The sequence below is a fragment of the Pteropus alecto genome, unplaced genomic scaffold, assembly GCF_000325575.1.
Source record: "Pteropus alecto unplaced genomic scaffold, ASM32557v1 scaffold25, whole genome shotgun sequence".
Classification (NCBI taxonomy): Eukaryota; Metazoa; Chordata; class Mammalia; order Chiroptera; family Pteropodidae; genus Pteropus; species Pteropus alecto.
Window position 1 is genome coordinate 37,458,388 of NW_006441955.1, and position 26,046 is coordinate 37,484,433.

General features: G+C 35.0%; 1 protein-coding gene and 1 long non-coding RNA gene across 4 annotated transcripts in view; one reads left to right on the forward strand and one right to left on the reverse strand.

Moving 5' to 3' along the window:
* The window catches only part of DCDC2 (doublecortin domain containing 2), a 161,000-nt gene that overhangs the window by 19,613 nt on the left and 115,341 nt on the right, over positions 1 to 26,046 (forward strand). The window lies entirely within an intron of this gene.
* LOC112485766 lies at positions 11,224 to 14,229 on the reverse strand. Its single transcript, XR_003048534.1, has 2 exons — positions 12,394 to 14,229; positions 11,224 to 11,569 (listed from the first exon to the last, which is right to left on the reverse strand). It is a non-coding gene; the product is annotated as an uncharacterized LOC112485766 (long non-coding RNA).

Consider the following 26,046-nt stretch of genomic DNA (forward strand, 5'->3'; position numbering starts at 1 on the left):
TAACTGATGACATTTGGATTATTTATGATCCTCCCTTCCTTTCTTTTTTTGTATTACTATTGTGAATACTTTGTACACGTATCAGTTCACAGGTGTAAGAAGTTCTCTCTAAGAGATTTATATCTACGGAAGCAAAACTCTTGGTGAGAATTTGTGTCTAAGAGCCGATGTCTGTTTACTCCTCAGTGGGCTGAGTATTTCATGACCCAACAGGGTATATTTCTCTGATTAGTGGTTGTGGATCTCACTGAAAATGCTTTGAGGAAAACTCAAAAGTATTTTTTTGTGATATTGTAGAATCCTTCGGCAAGAGTACCAGGCCTCCTGGTATGAGGGTACCTCAGGGGCTATTAAGTCTGGTAATTGTGTGATTTGACAACTTGGTACTCTAAGCCAGGCCTCTATTTATAAGATCTGGAGATTTTTTTTTCACAAAAAAATCAAGTAGTGGATTGTATAACTCTTTTAATCTTAGAAATACCATGATCATTTAGTCAGCATCATAGGTTCTTATAGATCAGTTCATTGTGGTTACTGTATTGACTCTGCTGCTTCTCATGGTTACTTATGGTGCCTACTTTGTCTCTGGAAAAGGAATGCTGCTTTCTCTTCTGTTACCCTAGAATCCTGATGCCCCATTTAAACCAGAGAGCCCATTTCTAATACAACATCTTCCACCAACATGTCTGATCTGGAAAGAACAACTGCTAGAACACTATTAGTGTTGTTGGAGCAACATTTCTCACCAATGTGTTTCTCAAGACCTCATTGAAGAAGTGTATTTGAGATCATCACTTGAGTCTCATAGATAAGAGATTAGTGGGTGGAGCGCTCATGAAAAATCTGCTGCCATTTCTATCTCCTTAAGTCTATCCTGAGTCAGTTATCAATTAATTTCTGTTAAGGAAGAGACACAGGAAATATCTTCAACTTTACAGGCCATATAATAACTGTTGTAACTACTCAACTCTGTTGTTGTGGAATGAAAACAGCTATTGACAATCTGTGAGTGAATGGGTATGGCTGTATTCTAATAAAACTTTATTGGAAAACAGAAGACAGGCAGAATTTGGCCCATGGGCCATAGTTTGCCAAACTGCTCTGATTTTGGCATCTTAAGTTCATTTAATGAGGGCCACCACTAAGTCCCAGTTTTAATCAACTAGCTAAGCAAAAGTTCAGAGCTGTTCTTAGCAGCTCAAGATAGAATATTATATTCAGTATCTCTAGAAAGTACACCAGGGCGATAAAAGAATAATAACTGGTCCAGTGTTAGTCTTAAGTAAAATCTTAAGTGAGCACATTACCAGGGACTGTGGAATTATTTAAAAAAAAATTCCACTAAACATGCTTCAGGATCACTGTACCCCAATGAGCAGTAACCCATAAACTAGAAGCCAGTTTTATTTGCAAGAGCTATCTTCCCTGCTCCATACTTGGTTTCCATCCTGTGTTCATTCCAGATAATAGTGCCACTGCCCATCCCGGTTTGAGAGTCAAAACCCTCCTTCATCCTTAATGTTTAATTAAGGACTCCCATCAGTCCTATTCCCAAGTATCTGGAATTCATCCATTTCTTTCCACCACCACCACCACTACCACTACCATCATAATTCAAGCTACTACAGATTTATCTTAATAGTCTCCCATCTGCTTTCCTTGCACCTATTCTGCTTCTTCTGCATTCTGTTTTCTATTTGTAGAAATACAAATCTGATTCCGTTACCATTGAATTTAAAACTCTTCAGTGACTTCCCATTACTCTTAGCCTTGAGATAAATACCTTAACTTAGCCTACAAGGCCTTACTTATATCAGCGTTTTTCAAACTTCAGAGCATGACCCTTTAGTACATTGAAAATCAATTTAGTTGTGATTAAGATATATAAAAATAAAGTAGATGATATCAGATTGCACTATGAGTAGTGAAGGTAAGTACTGATTTGCGAAACTGTGATTTCGATTTAGCGTTTGTGTGCAAATTAGGTTGCAGTGTAAGATGTATTTCTTCTTCTGAGTGGTGGTCAATTAAATTCTGAAAGATTCTGTCCTATGAGTTCTTCATATTCTTCCAGATCCATTCTTCTTCCCTTTGCTCCATTTTCTCTGACCATGCCACTCCCCATCAAATGGTAGAGTCAAATTTTTCTTCCCTACAAACATGAATGGGGCTTTGGACTGCCTGGAAGATGAGAATACAGTGGAAGTAATGTTGCATGACTACTGGCCTTCCTTTCATCCATGGTGTATCCCAGACTGCCTCTTACCTTGGGCCTTTGTCCATCCCTGTTCTCCGAGTTTGGAACATTCTACCCCATTTCTTCATTTGCCTCTTTGGTTCAAACTTACCCCACCTCAGGTATCCTCGGGGAAGCCCTCTCTGACCTTTCGAACTAGATCAAATTCCCCCATTATTGGTACACACATTTCAGGGTTCCCTGCTTTGCAACACTTGTTACAGCTGAATGTACCTTTGTGGGGTTGAATAGTTGATTAGAGTCTTTCTCTCTGGATTGTAAACTCCAAGAGGTCACGTACTATGCCTGCTTATACTATCTTTGTACTACCCCACCACCCCAACATCAAATACAATGTCTGGCACACAGAATATTTTATTTTTAAAGAATAGTAATCACACTGCTTTCTTGGTGCATAAAAATAGTTGTAGTCAGTTTTTGCTTTTAAATACTTTTGTTTCTTTTACGATTAGAAATTTTTAGATATTTTTGAAAACAAGGGTTTCCAGTTATTAAGTACATATAATAAATTACCTGATAACTTACTAGCATAAAACAATGGCATGTTTTGCTCATGGATTGTGTGTGTCAGGAACTCAGGGAGAGCACAGCAGAGATGATTTTTCTCTGCCTCATGATCTCTGGAGCCCTAGCTGAAGATTGAAGGCTGAATGCTGAAATCATTTGAAAGCTTGTTCACTCATGTGAGTGATGGCTGTCAGCTGAGTCTTTGTTCCTCTATACCACGTGGTCTCTCTCTGTGGGCTAGAGTGGATTTCTTCACAGAATGGTGATGGAGTTTCAAGGACAAGTAGGGAGGGAGGCAGACAGAGAGAGAGAGAGAACACACACCCAATCACAGCACTCAGATGTCATGTAGTGTCACTTCGATTGTCCTTTATTCTTCCAGGAAGTCCAAGTCCTGTCCAAGATTTTAGGGAGGTGAAACAGACTTTACCTCTTGAAGGGGAGTAGAAAGATTCTAGAAAAGGAAATGGGCCAGAAATATTGCCATCATCAGTTTTGGAAAACACAATCTGCCATACGGGGAATTTCTTTTGCTTATAGCTTTTATGCAGTTATTGCATACCTTCAGATGTCAATATATTTGATAATTACTTTGTGAATTAACACACAGGCTGTCTTCCTTTCCATTTCTCTTATTTTATTTTATTTTTTTAGCATCCTGAAATGAAGAACTAATTTTTTACTTAATTGCTTTCAGAATTAGCACACTATATATATGATTTATTACAATCTATAAACAATTTCTTGTTATTGGTTTTCTGGTTGGTGAAGAAGCACCATGTTCTGGGATACTTTTTCCTGTACAGTGTTGTCAATATAGGAAAAAGAACACGAAAGAGCTATTTAATTTGATCTTCAGAAGTATGATTCATCACTAGAACTGAGTAGAAACATATTAACATGTGGTATTTAATATGCTAAATTTTTAACAGTCACATGCGGATATTTAAAAACGTGACTTCATAAATTATGAAAAAATATATAAACATATTTAGATATTTCTAAACATATCTAAATATTTTATTATATCCAGATATTTGTATTTAGATATAAGAAATAGAGGTTAATTCTAAATATAATTATTTAATAACTTTTGTGCTTAATTTTTTTTTTATTAGGTCACATTTACATTTTTTCCACATATTTTTCTTTTCTTTCTTTGTCTTGTATTCAGCATTTTGGAAATCTCCATTCCACCCCTCTTAATTTCTTCCATCCTCTTTTCATTTCCTTATCTTTTTACTTTATTTACTAACCTTTGACCGCTTTGCATGTTGCCTTTCAAGCCTTTATTGTGCTTATTAAATATGATTTAAAAAAAAAAAACTTCGGCAGCCAGCTTCTCACTTGATCTCTTTTCAGTGTTTATAACATCTTATTTTCAAAGTTAAAAAGTATATATGCTGTGACGTCTTGATTAAATGCAGATATTTTGAGGATCAAGTATGTGCATCGTTGACCGTACCCTCAGCTCAAGTGATTTTTTATTTCTTGATAACATTTCTATTAGCATGTTAATTTTGGCAAAAAATACTCCAGATCATTTCAGTAAGTGGTTTTTGAAGTTGACATGGATTAATGATTTGAATAGAAAAAGTAATGAAATATCAGGGAGTCAAATTTATAGGTAAGATGAAACAGATTACAATGAGCAAAATTTAATAAATGAAAGAGTTGCTTAATAAATGAATGAGTGAATAAGTGACTAAGTAACTGCTTACAATGCCATGACCATGTTTAGTGATCGTTATTTATTAAAGAATTGGATAAAAAAAATATATATAAACTAACTCTCTCTATATATAAACTATATATATACACATATATATATGTGTGTTTGTGTATATATATATATACACACATATATGTGTGTTTGTGTATATCATCCATTCTAATGAAAGGAAATAGAATTTTCTGTTGCCAGATTTTGAAGACTTATTTGCTAAAATTACTTGAGGTCATATAGAAGACTATGGTATAAAATTTTCCTATCTAACTGGAAGACATGTAGGAAGAAAATTCACTAGTAATTTGGCAAAAGTAATTCCTGTTTCCTTCAAATAGAGTAGATGATGTATATGATTTAGAAGTTAATAAAAATGAAAGGTTTTCATACACATATTAGAAGTGAGACTGCAAACAATAATGTGTTAGTTCCATTTGTTATTTAAGCCACATAAAGATTTTTTTCCTAATTGATCTGAGGTACATTTTCTTTTTCAGAAGTAGATAGCTGTCAGTTATTACTCAAAGAAATTAATAAAGACTTCACATGAAATTATAAAATAAAGCCGTTATATCAAAACATTTGCACTACATGAGAGCAAGTCTGCTTCTTTCTTTTGATGTTGCAAAGTCGTCATGCCACTGTGCTGGGTTGCTTATCAAGAAAGAGTGGCAAAAAAAAAAAAAAAAAAAGAAAGAAAAAGAGAAAATGGCTGTCATTTAGGAGCTTGTAATGTAAGACAGGTAGGAAATACTGATAAAGGTATAAGACAAAGTTAACACTAACTGAGACTTGATTGATTTGTTAATATCATGTTTAAGCAGTGGGTTAGTGTATATTATAAGGCTGTGAGTGAAGGGAGAGCTGTGGGAATTACATGTTACCACAGGAGAGTTCTTTTTCGGTCTTCAGTTATATAGGATAGATTTTAGAGAATGGGTATGATTACAGTAGCTGTTTGAGTAAAAGAAGGGAGACATCTGGAAGAGCTGGGAACTCAAGAAGGCAAGCTGATGTATGCCAGTATGTATCTTTATCCTACTGGAAAGGACAAGGAAAGGCATCCAATTTTTGCCTTTTATTTCAATATTCTTTTTTCCCCAAATATTGTATTTGTAGAGTAGGGAAAATAGTTCTGTTGCTTTTCACTGTAATTCACTTTAATGATGAAAATACCTAGTTTCTATAACTGCAATTTAAGCCTTTTGGGAACACAACTGGGCACCTCTGTGCTAGAGAAGGGCTCATCACAGGATTGAGAAATATGTATTAAATCACAGCTTAACCTTCTCTTATTCAGAGTGAATGGTGTCCATTTAAAATATTACTCCTTATAGATACTATTTCCCTGCCCCTCAGTGGCTGCGGGCTCTCTACCCTTTCCTTCTAAACCTTCTCTGCCCACAATAATCTAGAAAGAGATGGACTAGCATTGAATCAAGAAGATAATCTGCCTTCCACATTAGCAAAGCAAATTTACAAGACAAAAATTCCTAAGTGTTCTTTGTGGTGGTCCATTTTAAAAGGCCAAGTCTTCAGATAATTTAGGAGACAGAATTCCTCCTCTTTTGAAGCTAGACAGAATGACTTTTTAGTGCCAGGTTGCCCAACCAATACTGTTTATACAGGGTGACCCTTTCCTTTGATTTATTATTCTATTACCCCTGGGTGTGAAGATTGCTGTTTATCTTTTGATGCCTATGGCGGGTTTTAGAGTCTTTGGAACAGTATGTCTGGAAGTAACTTTCAGCCCTGGGTTGTTTGGTAGTTGGTAACCTGGAAACATAATTGCAACAACAAGCCATCCAAACACAGTTATTCTTCTGAGTGCTCATAATGAAAGTAATACCAGGAGGGATCAGCCAGAAATTGACTAGACAGTCCTTGCAAACAAAATTGGCTTCTAGTTTATGGTTATTGCTAATTGGGGTACAGTAATTCTGAAGCATGTTTAATAAAACTTAAGAAAAAATAATTCCACAGTCTCTGGTAATGTGTCGCTGAAGACTTTAGCTGGGATTAACACTGGATGAAGTATCGTTCTTTTTCATTTGATGGTTTAAGTAGCTGATTTTTTCCCTCTATATTTAAGAAAGTGTAAGAGACCTGCTTTCTTAAACAAATGTGCTTTTTTCCCCCTTCAGTATTTCATATCACGTAAAGCACTATGATTAAATGCAAAGAAACACAGCATGGAAATTTGAACACAAACAAGCCCCTTCCCTGACTCTATTCATTCATTTCTTCATTATAAATAAAATGCTGGTGGAATAGAAAATAGTAGAGGGAAGACTCAATGTTTCATGTGTGATTGATTTTGTGTCATCTCATGGATTCCTTGAATTATTTCTATTGAATGAAATTAAGGCATACAGTAAGTTAGGCCTCTTGTTGTAAGACCTAGATTAATCATAGAAATAGGTTCATTCCAATTTTGGGGTGGTAGAAGGAGTTTCTGACTCTCTAACATTAGGTGGATAATGTTGTTTTGCCTCTGTTGTCAAACTGTCTCCATAGTTTCTTTCATTCCACATTATCACCATTATTCCTTACCCTACCTTTATAATTTTGAGATTGCAGGGTAAAAATAAGGAGTTGAAATGAAGCAGAAATGTAGTGGTATTTTTTCCAACGAATTTTAAAACAAACTTAAGTTGATAAAAGATTTAATTGAACTTTGTTTTTCTCCTTAATGTAATACTTTATGCTCAGGTCAGGAAAACAAACAAACAAACAAACAAGTAGCAAGCAAACAAGCAAACTTGATAAAGGTTTTCCAAGAAGTCTATCTTAGGTGCAAAAGAAGGGAGGGTAAACTTTCTCCTTTAATTGTGTTATTAATTATTTTGTATATGTCTCCCTGCTTTCTACACATCTGTATATAATCTGAGTAACTAAGCTTATTTTGCCTGAATAATCTCTCCAGACCTTAATTTATATATTTCCATCAGTAAGAAATGTTTTTATATGAATGCTTCAGTTTAGCATTGTTTCATTGAGAGATGGCATAGTGGAAAGAAATGGATTTTGGGAGCAAATAGATCTGAGTTTTAATTCTGATTCTGGGACCTAAAGTACAGTGTCCTCATTGGGAACTGGAAAAAAGTCATATCAGTCTTGGTGCTATAGTTACCAAGAAATACTAAGTGAATATCTACCAAGTGTCAGATGCTGAACTGGATGATTGGGATGAAAAATGAGAAACATGTGGCTCCTACTTTCCAGAGATTAGCTTGTTGTCTAGCCAGAATAATAAATATGCACACAAATAACCATAGTATAATGTGAACATCTACCACAGTGTTTAAGGCCAATGTACCAACGGGTATGCAGTTAAGATTACATGACAAGGGGATCAGAGAAGAGGCACTTGGAATGTAGCTCAGTCTTGGAAAATAAGTAGTTCAGTAGACTTACTGAGGGTGTGGTGAGAAGGCCGTGAACAAGGACATAAAAGCATAAAGTTTCATAGCTGTGTTGTCCACTAGTATGGACAGCCTCTGAGATGTCATAGGCCATGGGCCATAAACTTGACAGAAATGCACTCTGGCTTTAACAAGTCCCCAAAGCAGTGACTCTCAACTATTTCCCTTCTCCCCAAAGATATTCATATATAAGTTGTGGCCCCAGTTAGTTGAATTCATAAACATTGCATAGTCAGATGTCTAAAGCACAGCTAGTTCAATATCCCTTGTAGCCTACTTTACAGGAATCTAAGCTCTTTATTACCTGGAGATCTAATAAGCTGTAAAGGTAAATCTCCACAGGGGAATCCACTTTAAAATCCTCAGTTGCGGATGACTCCGTGACAAAAGTGGAAGTCTGAGAATTACTCTGTGATCTGAGCAGTAAAGCTTGTCAAGTTTCTGTATATAAGGAGGAGATACATGGTCTTGGAGAAAGTATTCCTCTTTGGTTCTTGAACAGATAGCATTTATTAGACATATGTGACACACAAATTCTTCTCTTTCATTGTCAGGGAATGTATACACTTCACTTAAAAAGTAGTGTATGTTTTCTTCCTTGGAAATGGAAGAACATTAATCTAGATCTCATTTCCTTGTGCTTGCCATTTTAGCCATCTGTTGGAGAGTAACAAATGCTGGCCATTGAAGTGTAAATTAAGCTAAATATATATTAGGCAGAAAATAATACATACAAAGGGCAAGACAAATTAGCACATTGGCTAGGCTTTAAAAAGTTCTTTTATTTAAAGAGTATTCATTCTGTTTACTAGTTACATCCTATATCTTCATTATAAGTTTATAGTACTAATAGAGTGATTAAAACTGGATTGTGGCAGTGAAAACTAATTACATATGTGAAATTCAGACGCATCACATGCTGCCAGTTTCTAAAGACCCTGAAGGTATTAGAAGAAATTAGTTTCAAGTAAGTAGGTTCACAAAGAGAGTGTCATTAGAAATTAAAACAAAATGCTTATGTAGAGTAGAAAGAGCTCAGGATTTATAGTCAAAAGTTCTGGGCTATGTTGTTTTATGGACTCGGTTTCCTCAGTTGTAAATTGATTATAACAGTACCCGTCCTAACCTAGGTTTCCATTCAACTCAGCTCATCAAACACATGTCCAATTAATTGTAAACTCTGACAGTCCAGGGGTCCTGACTGACTTGTTCATAGTCATGTGGAATACTCCACAGATGTTTGTTGTGGTTGCCTGCAATTGTGCCAGGCACTGGACTGCACGGGAGGAATGAGGATATAGTAAAACACAGTCCCTGGGCTCAGAGAGTGAGCCATCTATCTGGGAAGTCAGTGGTCAACAAATACTATAACTAGAATACAGACAGCATAGTATGGATTAGAGGATGTAAGTGAAAGTTCTTCATACATACTTATGTTTTTTTTTTTCGTCTGCTAAACTTTGGCTTCTTTTTCATATTCATTTTTCTTTATTGCTAATCTATATGTCACCCAGCTCTTAAAAATCTTTGTGTGATTTTCAATTTTAAAGATCATTTATAGTAAACTTTAAAATGTTGCTTTTTACTCTCCTGGGAGTAAGAAAAGATGGCCTTTTGTTGGTTGCTATATTTTAAAAATGAAGATTTATTTTATTTATCATTAGCTTGAATCAAAAAGGGTAATAATGAATTTATTGGCAAAATGAAAAGGGCTGATTTAATATATTTTAACTTTAAATGATTTTGGATTAGGCCGCACTTTGATTATTCATATCCCTTCTCTTCTCCATGAACAGGAAGAATGGAAGTTTTGTGTAGGTGTGCTTGCTAACAAAATTGCAAATTATGCATAGGTACATATTCTTCTTCAATTTTCTTCCTTCCTTCCTTCCTTCCTTCCTTCCTTCCTTCCTTCCTTCCTTCCTTCCTTCCTTCCTTCCTTTCTTTCTTTCTTCTTCCTTTCTTTTTTTCTTTTCTCTCTCGTTTTGTTTCTTTTTCTTTTTTTTGAAATTCTGTGTGAAACTTGATCAGCAATTTAAATTCTATATTCCTACATATAATGGCAAGAATGAAAAATTATACTAGTTTGTGGTCTGGGATTCAACATGGGAGTGGGAAAGAGAGGCCTGAAAAACTAGCAAGTAGATATTATGGTAGTAAGAATAGGGATGTTTTCAGTCTTCTTAATTTTATTAAAATTAAGATGTGGTAAAATAAAAGTGAGTCATCTCACACTTATAAGTATGTGCTTGTTTTTTGTAACTAGGCCTTGCTATCATGCTAAGGAATAATTTAGGCAGAGATATGAGTGAGATGACAAAGAAGAAAGAGGCAGAGTAAGAAAAATGTTTTGGATTTTCTCTAGTAATTTATTTTAAAAAATAATAAAAATCCACTCCACCTGCTAAATGTACTTTGGAATTACAAAAATTTTTGTGGAACATATTTGTCAGAAACTTCTGGACTAGAATATGGTGCCAGTGTACCAGAAATTCTTGATTCATTCTCTGTGTAATAACTTTGTAGAGGTGAGGATACCAGGACTCCCTGGTGATGTCTTCAGGATATGAGGGACATCTGGTCTCTCAGACTGTCCTTGCAGATGGGAGCCAAGGTCTGAGTTATCCTTCCAAGGTGGAGAATTGATTGAGGCTTCAGAGTTCCTTCTTGGGGCATCATGACCTTCCTTCCATGCTGTGTTTCCTATCACTAGGAGGATGTTATGATTTATTATTTACTGTAATGCAGAAACTGTTCATGGAGTAATTAAAGACAGTGGCCTGCAAATTTGAGAAGAAAATGTGAGGAAGTGGCTGTCGTGCTCCCTCACTCCTGATGGAGTGCTTGAGTTTGGACCAGGCAGATCTGGAGATTCTGGTTTTGGATTATTCCAAGAGGCGAGATTCACTTCAGGGACCTCCTGATTCCGAAGCTTTCCCTTGGACAGACAGACTGGGAGTAAAATGAACTTGGCCTTATTTAATTGTGTTTGATGGGAACCCTTTTATTTTCTTTATCTTGCATTGTCTTTGATTTAGTTGAAATATCTCAGACACTAAAGTGCCAAGGCTCTTTAATAAACTACATTCACATAAGCAATCCAGATAGAGAAGGAAGGGAAATATGAAAATGATGGGAATAAAAGAGAAAACAGGTTTTGATGTTCCTGCTAACAATTATTTACAAGTGAGACACAAAGTATCATAAACTCGGGGTTTTTTTTTTTTTTTGGAAAAAAGAGAAAACAGGTTTTGATGTTCTTGCTAACAATCATTTACAAGTGAGACACAAAGTATCGTAAACTCGGGTTTTTTTTTTTTTTTTTTTTAAAGTTCTTAGACCAAATGCAGATTTTATTTCTTCAAGTGTTTTCCTTAACAGACTTGCACTCTCCTTAATTTTCTGTTCTTGGTGAATGTATTTCACTGAGGGCAGGCTGCAGATAAGCTCCCAGTGGGCTAATCACATAAGGAGGGTCCCAGTGCCATTGACAGTCGTGAGCCATTATTACTTTCCGAGGTTTTCTTATGCTTTTAGTTAAGGAAAAAACCTCTCTGAACCTTGAACATTCTTCTTTGTCTACATCATGTGCTTTGACCTCCTGGATAGTGCAGTTTTGATGTGGAGGTGAGGTTCCTTTGACCTAGTTCTACCCTAAAGGAATGCAAATATTTTCCCAATTAAGCTAGGGTTCACTGGTTAACAACAAACCATTGTTTCTTATTGTTCTGAGCTAGTAAGTCTGGTATTTGAAAAAAGACCTCCCTCCCGCTTTTTGCATATTAATGACAAAAACCATGACTAATCTTCAGGAGATAATTGTGCTTTCTTCTGTTTTAGTATTGCAAGAAATAGTTCAGTGTCAGATTTAGCTTGACTTTTTCTTATTCTTTTCAACTTGTCTCTTGGCTTCACAAAGCAATAGAGAGTCAAGTTTCTTTGAAACTAAACCCCAAACCAAATGCAATTACACAACAGCAGTATATAAATTTATCCTAATTACAAATGAAAACTATTGTTGGGTTTCTCAGGAGGTGTTTTTTTTATTACATTTTAAAGGCAGAGTTGGTTGTGGCTGATTATTGAGAGAAAACAGGGCGAGAGAGGTGAAGACAAATCAAGGGAGGCCTCCTATGTATCAGATTTTCAGTCATGATAAGGGGTATTAAACATTACATTTCTTTAACTTTTTATTTTGAAATAATTTTAGACAAAAGTTGCCAAATAGTGCAGAGAATTACTTATACATCTTACTTCACCCAGCTTCCTCTGTTACCATCTTATATAACCAAGAAATTGAAAGCAGAAAATTAAATTGATACGATCACCTAATTTACAGATATTATTAGGTCAGCCCCAATGGTAACAATATTATTCAAATTTTCCCAGTTTCCAGACTAATGTCTTTTTTTGATCAAGGATGTAATCCAGGATCTCACACTGCATTCAGTTGTCATGTTGCCTTAGTATCTACTTACTGTTACTGTTCTCTAGTTTTTTATGACCTCAAGAACTTTGAAGGTCTGTTCTTTTGTAGGATGTCCTTCAGTATGGTTTTGCCTGATGTTTTCTTGTGATTGGGTTGAGGTTCTTTATTTTTTGGCAAGAACACCGGGGAATGATGAAGTGCCCTGCTCAGTGCATCATGTCAGAGGATACTGTTGGGGAAATATAATTTAAAACAAAATCTCTCAATCTAGAAATCCTCTCTAAAGATAAGTAGAGAAAGAAAGCACTTTTATTATTGAATAAGCATTAAACCAGAATATGATGCACATCACAGGCAATTCACTGAGAGATTGCCAAGACAGAAAGAAATCTTACTCTTTTATATAGCCAAGCAGATGCAACCCACTACATACATTTTTTTCCGAGATAAACTATAATCAGTCCTCAAGTAGAGAACTTGACAGGACCATTTTTCATAATTCACCCTAAATTCACATGGTAGTTGGAATGACCATCTGTGTTAGCTAATTGGCTTTATCCAGAAGATAAACTATTCATAGCTTTATGACAGGAAGTAGTTTTGCAAGTTGGAGCATGGTGCCCACCAAAGATAGGCTCCAGTCCTCCCACAGAAACTGGGAAATAAGGGTACTGAAATAAGGGTACTGTCTCCCTTGATTTTTCCGTCCTAGGTCCTCGAGAACGACATTCCTAGGTCATAAAGCTGACAAAAGGATATCTGATCTTCAAAAAGATTTTATAGACATTTCAAAGAGAGGAGAAAGTACTTACAATTGCAAGTTTTCTAAAGTAAATGCTCTGAGACAAAGGTGGGTGAGGGGGACTCTCCTATTTTCATTAGGGAGAATTAATCCTCTTAATTTATATTTGTCCTTAGAGTACATGATATTATGTCTTCTTATGGATGATATTAGCTTTGATCAAGTGGTTAAGGTGGTGTCTGCCAGGTTTCTTCACTGCAAACTTACTGTTTTTTTTCTTTGTAATTAATAAGTACCTCGTGGGGAGTTAATTTGAGGCTATGGAAATATACTACTCCTCATCATTCAAGGTTCCGCCCACAAATTTTATCATTTGTGAATAGTTCTTGCCTGTAAAAACTGTTACTGCGGTGTTTGTCTAATGATCATTTTCCGTTTCCATTGTTCCTTCTAAATTTGAGTTGGAATTCTGCTGTACAGATGATTAGTCCTTTCTCTCACATTTATTTACTTATTTATTAAATCATTTCTTTATATCAGTATGGATGCATGGATATTTATTTTATTCTCTGAGTTAAAACTCAGTACCATCATTATTCGGTTTATTACTTAAATTATCCCTGCTTTGGCCACTGGGAACTCTTTCAAGATGGCCTTTGTGTTCTTTTGACATGGCCCTGACGTTTTTTGAACGTCATTACTTTCTAGCACCGCAAGATGTTCCAGACTCATTTTCTATTTTTCCTTCTTCAGCCCTGGAATCAGTTGTTTCTCCAAAGAACCCTAACTCTTTTTATGAGACAGTGGTATTTAGAAACCAATATCTGGGCTTTAGGCTCCTTGCTATTGAGAAGTCATTGCCTTTCGGCCCTCTCAGTAGATAGAGCCTTCTCTCCTTCCATTTCTACTACTTAGTTCCTTGTCTCACATTCTTTACAACTGGTTTCTACCCATTCCTTAGAAGAAAACGTTCTCCTTAGTTGTGTTTTATCTTTCCTGTTCTTATACTTTTTCCACAAGTAAGCAGATGCACATACTCACACATACATTTTTTTCTTTCTTACGTGAAGGGTCCATACAGTAAATATTCTTTTTTCTTTTGGTTGTTATTGTTAATATTCTTCTATATTGCAAGGTGCTTTCTTGGACTTTTCCCTAGTTGTATGGCTTGTTCCTCTAGATCTCAGGCGATTTTTCCTTGCTGCTGCTCCTTCTGTCCGTAACAACTTTTATTTGGTCGCCAGAGGGATGAACAGAGCCTCTATCATCGATGCCATTTTTTTTCTTCTTGTAGATATTCTTTGTCACTTTGTTTTCTTTCACTTAACGATAAGTCCTGGAAATCTCTGTATTGGTACATAAAGATCTTTCTCATTCTTTATTACAACTTCAGAGCCCTTCATTATATACTTTATATACATTATATACCATACTTTTCTCAATTATTCTCTTATGCGTGGGCATTTGGACCTCTAATATTTTTCAATTACAAATAATATTGCAATGAATAACTTTGCACATAAGTATTTTTGTACTGTTGGAGGTGTATGTTCAGAGTAGATTCTTAGAAGTGGAATTACTGGGTCAGAAGATAAGAGGATGCCAAATTCTCTCCTGTAAGCTTTTTACCCATGTGCATTCCCTCATCAATGTAGGAGTGTACCCGTCTCCACAGCTTTGAAAACAAAATTTGTTGTCATAATTTTTAATTTTTTATCATCTGGTAAGTGAGAAATGATACCTTGGTGTTGTTTTAATTTACATTTTACTAATTATAAGTTTGAACATTTTCATACATTCGGGTGTCATTTTAGTTTTTTTTTTTAGTGAATTTCCTTCTCATGTCTTTTCTGCATCTTTCTTCAGGTGTTTTGTCTATTGTCATTTAACTTTAAGAGTTCTTTATATATTAAGGAAAATAGTTATTTGCGGTATATGTTGTAAATATTTCCTCCTAGTTTATTGTGTTTTGAATTTGCTTATGGTGATTTTTGGTCATGGAAAATGATTTTTTATTTTTAATGTATTCGAATTTGTGTCTTTATTGAATCATAATTAGAAAACCTTTTCCCACACCAATGTTAAAGAGGAATTCACCCATGTTTCTTTCTGGTACTTGTATGGTTTTTATTTTTCACTTTTATATCATTATTCCATTTAGAGTTTACTCCTATTTGTGGTGTGGGATATAGATCTAATTTTCTTTTTTTCCAAAGATATGTAGGCTGCCCTGTCTTGGCATCATTTATTAAAAGTCCATCTTTGTCCCAATAATTTGAGATGCCAACTTTATCAAATACTAAATTACCAATGTACTACTTTGGTCTATTTCTGGGTTTTCTAGTTTATTCCACTGGTCTATTTGTCTATTCATGAACAAATACCATCCTGCTAAAATTAATTTTCTAAATTATAGTTTAAAATTATCAAAATAGTACTTTAGAATAAGTCCATCATTGAAAAATTGGATTTCATTTTTATAAATTCTTTTCCAGTTTTTCTCCATATATATGTACCTCTGTCTGCTTGTATGCATATGTGTATATATGTGGTATTCTTTGCTATGGAAATAGAAGTTTTTATTTTTTATTTAGTAAAATTTGTGTGTATATAGGCATATGCAGATATACATATATACTTAGATAATTATATTTAGATAATTTTTATTGTATTTGCTGTGTAATATTCTAGTCAACATCATTAGATATATAGCTTTTATCTGCTTCTGAATTATTTTTTCAGGATAAATCAGTGACATGTTAAGTGTCATAGGGCATTTTATGCCTCTGGGTTTATAATTCCTCAGAATTTTGGAAAACTATTACATTAATTTAAAATGTTATCAGTAATGTAGTTTCACCCCCAGTTTTTTAGCATTGGAAGAATGGTGTTTGATTATTCTCAAGAATATGTAGAAGTTCAGATTTTCTTAAAGTATTATGATTTGGGCAATATTTTGGCATGTGTTTCCTTACTTGTTTGTTGAAAGTGGTTCAAGCAATCTATTTGGATAAAGAAAGATAGAATTTGCTATGAACTTTCCAGAGTACCAGTTATATTGGATGTCCAGCCTACTGCACTGGTGCAGATGTGGTGATTTGCTTTCCTTGGGCTCATTCTTCCCTCTCCTTTGCCCAGCCAGCCTTTTCTATGCCCCTCCTGGGCAACAGAGACCCATGTGAGTCCTCTCCTGGTTGGAGTGGGTTTTACACCCTCCTTATTTATGACCCCATACATGCGACATGTGTAATTGTAAGACCTCAAAGTTCTGCCCTTGCTTAGCTTCTTGAGATTGGCTGCTTCTCTGATTCAAGAGAGGCTGGAAATCCTCTTTCTCCCTGACCTAACTGTCTCCTACAGGTCCTGCCTTTAGCATATAGAAGGTAAGGAGCTTATCTTAAACTTATTCTGTGTTTCCAACAAAGATTAATAATGCTAAGCAGAAAGAGTCATCTCCACTTCTTTATCTCCATTTCAAGTTCTTAACTCAGTTCAGTACAGTTCTGTCTTCTGCATTCCTCTCATAATGCTCTTGTCAAGCTCTCCAAGGGTGTTGACTAATTCAATGGGCATTTTCCTGACCTCATAGCAGTTGATTCTTCTCTCTCAGTTTCTGGAACACTATACTCTTTTGATTTACCTCTTACTTCTCTGCCCACTTTTCTTCTGTCTCCTCTGGAATTTTTTATCCTGTATTAGCCAATCCCATGACTTGATCCTGAGCTTCTCTCTTTGCCTTTGACTCCCTCCATCGGTGAGCTCATTCAGTCTCATGGCTTTATATACCATCTATATGCTGATTACCCCTACATTGTATCTCTAGCCTGATACATGAGCTCCAACCTGCCTACATGGATGACACCTCTATTTGGAGGTCTCATAAGCATCTAAGATGTACTGCCCAAAACTAGACTTTTTATTCTACATCCAGTGCAAATCTTTCTTCTGTCTCATAAGTAGCAACCTACCCACCTGCTCAAGATTTTTCTCTCACTATCCAGATGCTTCTTTTAGTAAGTTCTGATTTTTACTTCTAATATATATTTCAGATATACCTACTTTTTTCTTTCTCCTCAGTTATCCCCTAGGAAAAGCCACCACCATCTCTCACATGTATACCTCATCAGCCTCCTTTATGATCTCCTTGCTTCCAATCTTGTTTTCTCGTCTATTCTCCATTTAGCAGCGAGAATGATCTTAAAACCTGCAGTGGAGTCTAACTGCACTTAGGCTAAAATGTAGCCTTCTTTCTTTGGTTTATGAGGCCCTGCATTGTACCTGCCAGATTGTTCTTCTCTCTTCTTACCTACTGCACTCCAGCTGCTTCAGCCTCCTTTCCATTTCTAAGCACGCTCAGCATTTTCTCTCTTTATAGATTTTTATGCATATGTTGTATCTCATGACTGCTTCATTTTCTTCAGAGCACTTTTTATAACTTGTGATTACATATATTTTTACTTTGATTTCTTATGTTTTGTTTGTCACCGTCCCCATGTCTACTATACCATGGGCTTTGTGAGGACAGGGATCTTGACTTGCTGACCAATGAATTCTCAACACTTACTCTAGTACCTGGCATGCTGTGATAACTGTGATGATTGATAAATATTGTTGAATAAATTAACCTTTATGCTGACAATATGTAAACTATGAGATGTTCAGATGATTTTACTGTAGACAGCTTCAGATTTAGAATGTAGAATGCCTCTTAGGACTTAGCTCTTCCTTTGGAAGAGGAGTGTCACCCACAGGTGGCTTTCTTTCTTCTTAGTATTGGGGTGCTCCGTATGTCTTTAACTACTGAAGTTGTTGGTGTGGGAGACTTAATTCCTGGGAGGTTTCTTCATTCAAAAGTGCTTTACTAAGGAACTATGGAAACATGAATTCTCTGGGATGATTTATGGGGCTGAGTATTTGAAAAAAGCGTAGATAAATGTGTATTATTTTATATCCTGAATCCCTGGCCTTAGAGTACATTTCTGGAAATCAAAGTATATTTCACCAGTATTTCTATTAGAGAAGTATAATTATTATACAAAAATGAGAAAAAAGATCATGAACTTTTGAGGCCCGATTAATTTGAGAGGGAATGTAAAATTTTTAAAATTTACGTTATAGTACTATTCCAAGAAAAATGCTTTTCTCTTGACAGATCTCAAGCATGTAACACTAGCACATCAGGCAGTTTTAGTTAAGATTGGGATATGTGGAAACTACCTTTAAACCATTTAGAACAATGTGAGTCAGTGGTTTCATCAGTTTGCTTGTGAATAGTATGAAGGATTGCAATCATGTTAGGGAGCATTTCTGGTCTTCAAGACTTTTTTAAAACATTGATTTTTGTTAATTCAAATTTTATTACTATCATATTTCCTTGGAAAGTGTATGGTTGCAGATGTAGTATCTAGACAGCTGTTGAAACTAAAGTTTATAGATGATTTTATGAAAAGCCTACTTAACCGAGTCAATTTTATATATTTTTCTAACAGGATGAGAAGATATGTATATCAGATCCCATTTGGTGTGCATAGTGATGTTTTGTTTCCAATCACTGAGATCCCAGTTGCTTTATCAATTCTAAGAGACTTAGGGTTAGCAAGGTCATATTTTTCATAGTTTAATTTTAAAACCTTTTATGTTTTTTAAGGGTAACTTGTATTTTCATAACGCTAACATTTTTGGAGAATGTGAAATCTTGAAAGAAATTTAGAGATGATCAAAATGCAGTCCCTTCATCCTATAGCTGAGTAGACAAGGCTACACAGATTGGTGAAGTGACTTACCTCAGGTAACTCAGTGAAGTGTTGAACTTCTAGAGCTTGAAACTGACTCCCAGTCCAGTGCTCCTGAATAATGCTGTGCTACTTATTCATTCCTTTACTCCTTTACTGTCTCTCACTCCCGCATTCCACCCCACAGTGAGAGTGAAGGCCCCTGTCTGCCGTCTTCCGTACTGAGTTTTCAGCGTGGGGCACAGAGACAGTGCAGTGTGGATGAAAACTAATCGTTGCTAAAAACATTAGCAGCACTTCTCTTGCTATGTGTTGGTGGGTTAACGGCATTCTTAGTATTTATGCAAGAGTGAATGTAGATCATGTATAGTTGGCACATTCCTCAGTGGGAGTCCCGAGAACTAAACAACTTATTTAAATGCAGGTGGAAGCTTCATTCCACCCACTTGGACTACCCCTGAATACTCAGCATTGCTAACTTTCATCTTGCATTGTTATGTACACACTTCCAGCTGCCCTGCATTTTTAGTGGAAATTTTACATTCCACTGCCTAGATTAGTGTCTTTGAGAAAATCAAACAAACATAAATAGCAATGGTGAAAAGTAAGCATGATGTAGTAAGCTAAGAAGGAACACAAAAGAAAAGAGACAATTAAAAAAAATTTTTTCATTGCTTGCTTAGTAGCAGTTCTCGTAATTTCTCCTAAGAGTTCTCGTGAGTTAATTGGTAATTTTTTAACTCAATGGGGGTTATATTATTTTCTTCAGCAGAGCATTAGGGAGACCCATGCAGATTTACTTATGAATGCCTTAAAAATGACTCAAGTCCTGCTCAGTTTTCCTGTAAGATAAAGTGGCCATTGAAAAGAATTATTTTAGAATAAAATTAATTAAATTGAAGTCTAACATGAAGTCTAAATGTGAAGTCTAACATTATATATTCAGAATGCTTAGGATTATCCAATTTTAAAAAATTAGTCCACAAAGTGCAGTAAAGAGAAAATTAAACCAGAATGCCAATAATTTAAAAATATATAATATGCTGGGAAATTGATGTGATGGCTCACAATTGATGACAATTGATACACATTTTGTTTTTAAAGACAAGAAGATTTAGTAATATGGACACCTCATTTAAATATATGCTTACTCTTAAGAGTTTTCCAAGGGAGATATTACTTATGATGGGTATCTTATCTTTTGGATCACTGTCTTTTAGTAGATGTTATTTTTTAAAGCAGTTTTAGGTTAACGGCAAAATTGAGGACGGTACAGATTTCTCATATACCCCCTACATGCACAGCTTCCCCCATTATCCTCATCCCCCACTAGAATGGTACATTTGTTACAATTGACAAACCTATATTCAAAATGTATTTTGATTATTTTCCTGCTTCAGTAAAGGAAGGCATTCATTTAGAGAATAGTTCACAAGATAGATCTGCAAACTGATGCTAAAGTATTCATTACTGGCAGAAAAATAATCCTCTGAATAAGAGGTAATAATCCACACCTGGCAGATGAATCCTAACCCTTCCTCAGAGAATCAGCCCCCGGACTGGGCACGACAACATGGAGACCTGTGGAGGACCCAGGTACAGATGAGTGGTTTCATCAGCTCATAGAAACTAATTGGACCCTTCTGGGAATGTTTTAAACAGCTTGTTCATTATAATTAGAGACATCTTCTATAACTAGGTTCTCACTGAAGTTAGAGTGGTTGGAATTTTTTATTATTATGTAACAGCGCTGATGAAAATAGTCTCTCCAAAATATTTCAGAGGCTGGGCTGATTTTGCCACCAGGCCTTTCTAGAATTTCTACAAGTTTTAGCGGGTTAAAAAATTTCAATTGTCATTCTGTTGAGGTTCCATTAATTATGTTTATATAATCATAGAAAAATATTTGATAGGCAGTAGCCAAGGGGAAACTTTTTAAAAATAATTTAAAAAAAATTTTTCGATTACAGTTGACATACAATATTATGTTAGTTTCAGGTGTGCCACATAGTGATTAGACATTTACATAACTTACAAAGTGATTGCCCTGATAAGTCTAGTGCCCATCTGAACCCATACAGAGTTATTACAATATTATTGACTATATTCCCGATGCCGTACTTTGCATCCCTGTGATTGCTTTGTAACTTTCTCTATCTTCTTTAGATTCATAAAATGTTTTTTTAATTCCTTCATTTTATCTCTCTATTAGCTTTTTAGCTATGCCCCTTCGTGATTTTTTTTTTTTTTTGTGATTACTCTAGAGGTTACAGTACGTGTCCTTAACTTATCTTTGTTACACTTCTGTGCCCGTAAAGAAGCTCCCATGGGAAAGAATTGGTGGGTAATGCAGACTTGCTCTTGGATCTTCTCTGTCATGCCAACCCACACACTGGCTGGCCTTCTATAGAAGGTTTGTTTCTCTGCATACCATGCCCCCGGAGATGAAAGCAGCTATAGGTTTTCTTTCTCACTTTGAAAGCTATTATCTCTCTCTCTGGAATTTAGTTCATTTAGATTTCTTTGTATCCTAAACTCTTTGATGCATTTTTTAAAATTATGATTTTTAACTTCTCTTTAAGTTTTGTCGTCATGTTGGGAACAATGTTCTCCTACAACCTTCAATCTCCGCTCCAGAAGTGGAACTATCTCTTAGGTTACTTGAAAATGGAAAAAAAGAAACACTGAAATATTCAGTGATAGAAATATAATCTTAATGACACAAACACAGCAGATGCATTTTATTTACCAAAGTTTGTGCCAATTATCATAATTTATTTCCTTTGATACGAAGGTGACAGATAATCATAGTAAAACGATGAAACTTTGGTCTCAGAAGATCTCTATTAATCTGTAGATTAGGGTATGGCAAAACTCATAATTTATTATGATTCGATGTAACATCATTGGTAGAAAGAAATCCAATGAGAGGGTGAGTCGACTATTCTTTTGAAAAGTTTGGCCATTGTCTTCACCTCTTGTTATGTAGCCCTTCCTTTGCAAATTCCTCTTTCGATACATGCATCTAGAGTATCTCCATGATAGACAGTTTCATTCCATGAGGTTTAGGAGAAATTCCCAGCGCAAAATACCCTCTGATAGAGGCACTTTCTAATTATTAATTATGATATATACCATCAAAACAAGACATGATGTCTGGTGGATCGTACAATCACCATTCATCAGATATCTTAGCAGGTCTTTCTTCCATTTTTTAAAAAAGTAATATTGGGGGAAAAAAAGGACTTTTAAAAGCACTTTAAAACAATCTACAGTTTGGATACATCTGCTCTATTGACTCAAAGATAAGTTATTTTCTACTCTGGTGTCTTTTATAATTTTTCTCCTTTTTCTCATTTATCAAAAAGTGGTGAAAATAGTTAAACATTTTGTAAAGTACTTTGTTCTCCTCTTTGATCCTGTATGCTGTCTTTTTGAAGTAGTAACAGAGTTTTATCAGATTGCCATTTTGAGAGCTCACTTTTTCTTAAATCCATATAATAAGGAAAATAGAGTTGAAGCTTCTTTGTGTAGGTTGGCTTGTATATTTTACAATTGAATAACTTTAGTACATTTTTTTCTTTTATGATTAAGTCTATGTTATGGTTAGTATTTTTTAAAAGTGAATTTTTATGTATGATATAAAATTGAATTTTTAAATTGTATAATGAGTTTTTACAAGAAGTCAGTGGTAATTAGATTTTGTGATGGTGTCCATTTAACAGCATCGTATCTGCAGATGCTGTCCTTAGACTGAGTTTGGTTTTCTTGGCCAAACTTAGGGTTTCAGGAGGTGGTGAGTGCTGAGATTTGAGGCAGACGAATTCTCTGAAGCTTGCAGCCTAACGTCCCCAGGGAGTGGTATATCCACTTCATTAATTAGTACCTGGAACATCCCTTTGGGCTAGGTTAGCAGAATTATCCTTATTTTTACAGATCAAGAAAATGAGATGTGAAGCATTGAATTGGCCGTTAGTCCTGGAATTTAGAATTTCAGACCTTTATCAGTTGCTCAGTTTGCAGACTTCGATCTTATTATTTCAAATATATATTTTCAAAGCAAAAATTTTAATTTCATTGTTTATTTTTCTTATAACAAATAGATTCTTATTTTTGAGTCTTGCAAGTTTTACCTGGAATTCGATCTAGCTGCTGTGATATTCTACTATGTGTCACATGGCATTTGTGAACTTGAGTTAAATTTTGTACTTAGGCTTGTCAAGTTCATATGAAGCATTGTTGGGTGTGTGTGTGTGTGTGTGTGTGTGTGTGTGACATAATTTGTGACATAAACATGATCTAAATAAGATAGTGGAGACAGAGACAGTGATATGTTAGAAAGCGCATGCGATTTACCAAAGACCTGCATCAGAGTCTTGCCTTACACCTTTCTAGAAGCATGAACATAGTCAAGTCACTTTTGCCACCTTTGTCTTGGAAATATTTCCAAGAAAAATGTTAGCCAGATATTTAGTCTGCCTGCTTGCCTGCCTGCCTGTCTGCCGGTCTGCCCGTCTGCCTGTCTGTCTGTCTGTCTTTCTATCTATCTATTTGTTTATACTCGGGAAATGGTAAGCTAACTTACCTCAATATCCAAATAAACTGGGATTTCTAAAAAAATGTTAGCCCCGTGCAGAATCAAAGCAGACATCAACTATAAGCATGCTCTGCTTTTGCTTGGTGTTGGTTCCCTCACCAATTGACAAAGCCGAACAGGAATATTTGCTCTACTGCTTCTAAAGCTTAAGTTTTGCGTTGATATATTGTCACTTGATATGGTTCCGCAGTCACAGATTATACAACTATTATCAGCCTGCTAACCAATGAGAGCCATTCTTGGTACACAGGGGTCTGAGTGAGAGCACCTATGTGACTATCCTTTTATAACTAGATGTGTTGACCCTTAACATTATTCTCATATTTCAAGTACTGTTTATTTTAAAATGGCAAGGGAAAGTGTGTGGGCTAATAAAACTTACAAACTTAAAAAACTTATTCTAGTTTATTATATTTCTCATTATCTAAAGCCATAATGTCCCCAGATTAATACCAAGTGATTAATATTCATCTCTGATAAGGGCTCTGGAAAAGCTTCTCCTATATGCAGTTGATATAACTTATTTTTTTTTTATGATTTAAGCTATTATTTAAAATTCCAAATAGAAAAATGCATTTTAAAGGAAAAATTGTAGTTTTTTTCCAAAAAGTTTCAATTGCTTTATACAATAGTCTCACATATTTTCTTCAGTTCAGATATATTACTTGGATTATTTTTTCAGATAAAGTTATTAGTGTGTCTGAAAACAGACTAATCCAGTTATTTTAACTACAATGACACAAAGAAATATATATTTAAGATTAATCTTCAATTCAACTGTCTAATCATGAACATTTGGGAAATATTTTTGTTATGATGAATGAGGAAAATAGCTATTCAAGATAGGTGGTTTAATTAAATTCAAGAAGCAACTTATAGACTCACAATAAAGTTATAAATTATTATAAAAATCATGTATATTTATGAATTTCTGTACAGTATAAATGTGTATATGCTAAAGAAAAGTAGCATATTTTGACCAACTTAATAAAAATTATAAAGTTATTGGTTTATATAGCTTATTCATCTTCATCTTTAAATCAACAATTCAAGAAAGTACTAAACAATCAAGGTCAGTAGGCAAGACATTTGAAAAAATAACTGAATATGAAGTATGTGCTCAGTATATTACTAGTTAATATTGACAAGAAAATAAAAATATAGATAATATGTACAATGTGTCAGATGATGTTAAATGTCATGGAGAATATAAGGCAGAGAAGGGCAGCAGAGATCCAGGGATGTGACAGAAGCTTTGAGTCTAGTGGTCAGGGAAGCAGTAGAGCCATATTTAAAAGATGGGGAAGATTTTAAGAGGAAGACACTGTCAGCACAGACACAGATTCAGAAAGACCTGTCCTTCACACAGGTAAGATTCATTTGCAGTTAAACATGCTTGTGTGCCTTACAAGTAAGCAATCGATGGGAGAGGGATTCGAAGTCATCTCAAGGTGTCGTAAACCACACCTGGCCTCATAATGGTGTTCTTTGTAAATTAGTCTATTTTCTTGTGCTAGAATATGAATTAAATAAATCAAGGGACTCATGAGATGGATCAGGAGTAAACTTGCAATAAATTTCATTAAATTAAAAAAAATTGCTTATCCACTATTTCAGCAAATTCTTACTTTTAATAATTTATTCTAAAGATATGCTTACATACCTATGCAAATAAGTATTTATAAGGAAACCCATCATGACATTATTTGCAATAGGAAAGGTTTGGAAACAATCAAAATTTGGAAGAATTTGGAAACCATTACATTAAATATACTATTGCATGTTCATAGAGTGGAATATACACAGCAATTATAAAGAACGAAGCAACCCTTACTCTAAGTAGCAATACAGAATAGTATCTGTGATGAATTGTTAAATGGAAAAAGCAAAGTGCAGAAGAAGGAGTATAACTGGTTATCACTTGTGTTTAAAAATTATTCATACATAAGATAATATGCATTTGTATATATAGACTGTCTTTGAAGGAATATTGTTAACTCTGGTCACAATGTGGTGGCTGGAGGGACACTTCCTTTTCACAAGACACTCCCATTTACCACTTGAATTTTGTTTAAGTGTATGTATTATCTGTTAAACATTGTTTTTTTAAGGAAGTCAATATCACTGTAAATATTAGTTTAGGGCCAAGAATCTCTGTGTTTAAAATGTACAATTATTATGATTGAATTAAAAAATGTTTTACTTGAAATTAGAGTATCTTTCCTTCCTCCATGTTGTGCATTAGATACTTAAACTTTATTTATCTTATAGCTGAATGTTTATGCCCTTTTACCAACCTCTCTCCTTTTTCCCCTTCCCAACCCCCTGCCCTTGGAAACCACTTTTTTACCCTATATTTCTATGAGTTTACTTTTTTTTTTTTAAAGTGCTATACATAAGTGATAGCATGGAGTATATTTCTTTCTGCGTCTGGTTTATTTCACTTAGCATAATACCCCCAAGGTCCATCTATGTTGTCACAAATGGCAGGATTTCTTTCTTTCTTATGGCTGAATAATATTGCACTCTCTGTGTGTATACATACCACATTTTCTTTGTCCATTTATTCATCAGTAGATACTTAGGTGGCTTTCGTCTTGGTTATTGAGAATAATGCTGCAAAGAACATAG